The sequence below is a fragment of the Mus pahari genome, chromosome 19 (genome assembly GCF_900095145.1).
Source record: "Mus pahari chromosome 19, PAHARI_EIJ_v1.1, whole genome shotgun sequence".
Lineage (NCBI taxonomy): Eukaryota > Metazoa > Chordata > Mammalia > Rodentia > Muridae > Mus > Mus pahari.
The window spans coordinates 72,689,837-72,693,724 of NC_034608.1; the positions used below are offsets into that span (position 1 = coordinate 72,689,837).

Here is a 3,888-nt window from a genome sequence, read left to right on the forward strand (position 1 = left end):
GGTTGATCTATCTCTGTATGGCTTTACTTTCTAAACTACCATCACCCATCTTTAACTAAGCCTAGCTAGCCACAGCCCTACATGCATAAGTGTAAAGGCAGCAAAGTGGAATTAAAATCTGTCCAGCTGAGAGTCAGACATGGAAAGGCCAGGCTCTTGTCTGCTTATTATCACCCCATACTCTTTTTTTTTTTTGTATGAAGATGTCACTTGTAACATGATTAACACATTAAATTGTTGTATATTAGTACAAATTTTAAAAGAAAAATAACAATAGTTATTCAAAATGAGTTTTGTACATTAATCAATGATATTTTTCAATGATAAAAGTAAACTTGGAGGTCTGGTCTAGGATTTATTTTTGTGTGGTGTGTGAGTTTTCTTCTTGAGAATTTATCTCCCCTTTCTAGTTCTAAGCTTCATTATTTGTTAAATGGAGGTAAGGTTGTTATTAGTATTTTAAAAATGCATCCTAACTGGTACACTGCCTGGAAAATACAAAGACAGACAAAGAAAAATATTTTACAATTAAAGGAATGTACACGGAAACCCAGAGCCTCATATATGTTAGGCAATCACTCTACTATCTGATCCATACCCTTTACCCTCTTAACAGGTTTCATAGATATTTATTGATAACAATTTGACTCAATACCCACATACTCTTGAATAAAGTCTTCCACTTTCTAAAATTTAGTTCCGTCGGTGTTAAAAATCACAGTGCTTCATGTGGTGAACTTTAAGCTCTATTCTGAAGTGGGAATTTCTGGTTTTGTGGGAGACTCCGTTGTGTCATATGTTTTCCTGGAAACTGTCTTATGAGCGGATGTCTTGCTGAGAGCAGACACATGATGCTTTTCTGGAAGCTGTCTGATGAGAGGGTGTGCTGTTCTGCTGGAGCGGACACTTGGGAGGATACAGGATGTTTGGAAAGCGCAGAAGTAGAACCCGACAGACAGTGGAGGACACTGGTATTGGTTCTGCCTTGCCTTCTTCTCTGATCTTCATTTGTCCTGACTTCATAGAGGGAAACTCACCAGAGAGTTTCTGGTGGCGTTTCCGCTGCTTCTCGCTGCGTCATCAGACTTGTGCTGATCAGGGGAGCCTTGCGGTTTCTCTTCAGTCGAGCCACTGAAGATGATTCGCGTTTGATGTTTTGCTAGTGGACTGGACTGCTGACAATGAAGATTGGAATCACCCCCCCCCAAAAAAAAAAAAACTCCTTCTAAACAGGTTCACATCCCTCTTGTCCTATTAGCCACCTTCCTCCCCTTCCTTTGATCAGTGGGCTATAAAGGAGGTTAAAGCATTTAAGAACCCTTGTTAAAGTCGGTTTTAGAAAATAGAAGCCCACACGTGTTCAACTCTTAAATGCTATGATTTTGTTATCAAAGCTGAAGAATCCACCCTCCGTGTGCATCTAGAGAGACACAAAGTTATCTGCCAAACATCCAACTCGTCACCAGTGGACAATATGGAACCAGCTGTGTCAAGTGTATGCCCTAGTTCTGTGGAGAGTGGATGGGCACTGTTCCTTTTTTGGCTTCTGACTGGCAGTTCCCTGACACAAACCGCCAAGGTAGTCTTTCAATACATCACTGTACTGGGAGCTAACTCTATCATATTGCTTTTCTTGCTCCAGTTGTCTTGTTCTCCAGGACAAATGCCATTATCACTCACCTGGTGATGTTATTTTGTCCTTTCATGAAGGTGCCAGGGCACTTTACAAGAGGTACTCCCCTACACTCCTGTTCATTGCTTAGTTCCTTATTCAAGATGATAGGATATGCTCTGCATCTCGTACTTGCGTTTTCCAGCCCTTAGCACAATAAGTAGCATACTTACAGCCAAATTACGATTAAATCTGGCAAGAAATGGATAAACCAATAAAACAAATGAATGGATTTGAAAGTAAATGAATGGATTTATGAATGAATGAATGAATGAATGAATGAATGAATGAATAATCTATAAGAACTACATCATTAAAAATGGCAAACACTTACAGTGTCTCTTGTTCACTCAGTCTTTCATCCACCACTCACTTGAATCTTCTTCGTTTAAAAGGAACTACCCGGTCACACGAACTAGTAACTGCCCAGCAGCTATGCTAACTTCAGAGCACGTGGAGAACTATTAAGGACAGTGCTCTCGGGCCACATTGCCTGGAATGAACCTTCTTTTGTTACCTATTTGTTTAAAATAAATTACTGTAATCCTTGATAATATACTTAACTGGATTCACATAAAATAATCCGTAATGTAGTACTTTCTGTTCCTTCCGTGTACCAATATTAATCATCATTTGTATCAATAACTTGTCTTCTGGAAAGATTTCCAACATAGTGACAGAGCTTCTCCCCAAAGCTCTGAATGTGATGAATGTATCTAAAAATGATCCACAGTGGAAACGGATCCCGTCTATGTATTTCCACTCAGCTATGATCATATGAACTCTCATCTTCGTATCATTTTCTATCCCGAATCCAAGTAACTTCAGCTAAGTATATTATTCTCATTGCACTGCCAGAATTCATATGTATCACATAAAATACGTACATTTTTTTTTACTATGAATGGTACTTTATTCAGTCATTTTCTTTACAACTGAAACTCTGGGAATTCCAAATTAACATCCTTGCCTTCTTGTACACACCAGAAAAAGTTTCGACCTTGTGCTCCACATTGTTCTGCTGTGCTTTGTCTAAATGGACTTTTATGAGCCTGCTGCCATCCAGTTTCACACAGATCCTTTACCCAGTTTCATTTGGGAAGACCAAGTCCTCAAGGATGGAGCCGTGCACTGCTGTCAGGGTGTGGCTTCTGGGGCGCTTTTGCTTATTTTTCCTATGGCTTTTCCGGGTTGGCTTGGGCAGAATCCTCCTCTGATCAATGAAGACTATATGCATCCCACTGAACTTTTTCTCCAATTCACGAACTAGCTGGACTTGGATTTTCTTTAAAGACTTAGGCTGAGGAACTGGTACAAAAATTATCATAGCTTTCCAACCACCCCCAACTTCAATTTCCTTGGCTGTGGTCTTGTTGAGTTCCCACGTGAGAGATGCCAGACTCGAACTCGTCCGCCTTCTCGCCATTGGGCTTCACAATCTTGGTGCTTGAACTGAACATGGCTTCGTCCTTACGCAGCGCCGCCTTAGAAAGAGGGACAGCTCTCTCATGAGAACAGCTCATAACCAGGTGGTGAAAACAAAACACGTACATTTGAAAAACATTCACTTACACATATTCCTTCATCTTAGAAAAACACAACAAATAGTATAATTATAGAAGCAAGCTGGTTCATCTGTAAGGAGATAAATAATTGTAGTTTTATCACTTGGAAGAATACTATGCAAATATTTTAAAAGACAAGAATTTTTTGTATACTCCAAAATAAATAATTACATCCCACAGTAATTAATTATATTTTTTCTGTAACAGAAAATATACCAAGATTAATCATTAGAGAAAAAAATTATAATCCATAAACTCAGTAGAAGAGTATATGACTATAAAAATGAAGCCATTCTGCTCATATGAAAGATTTCTGAGTTATGTTATTAAGTAAAAAATTCAAATGTAAGAACAATGCATGTAATGTTTCCATCTACTAAAAGCAGAGAGAGTTTAAGATATTTTGGCAAATGGCACAACTGGCGGCTATCATGTAGAAGAATGAGAATNGATCCATTCTTATCTCCTTGTACAAAGTTCAAGTCTAAGTGGATCAAAGACCTCCTCCACATAAAACCAGAGACACTGAAATTGATAGAGAAGAAAGTGGGGAAAAAAACCTCGAAGATATGGGCACAGGGAAAAAATTCCTCAACAGAACACCAATGGCTTGTGCTGTAAAATCAAGAATTGACAAATGGGACCTCATAA

At 38.8% G+C, this 3,888-nt stretch overlaps 1 pseudogene; it reads right to left on the reverse strand.

Annotated features, from left to right (window-relative positions):
- Window positions 1-2,601: 2,601 nt before the first annotated feature.
- On the reverse strand, window positions 2,602-3,132 carry LOC110337021 (annotated as a pseudogene).
- Window positions 3,133-3,888: the final 756 nt, after the last annotated feature.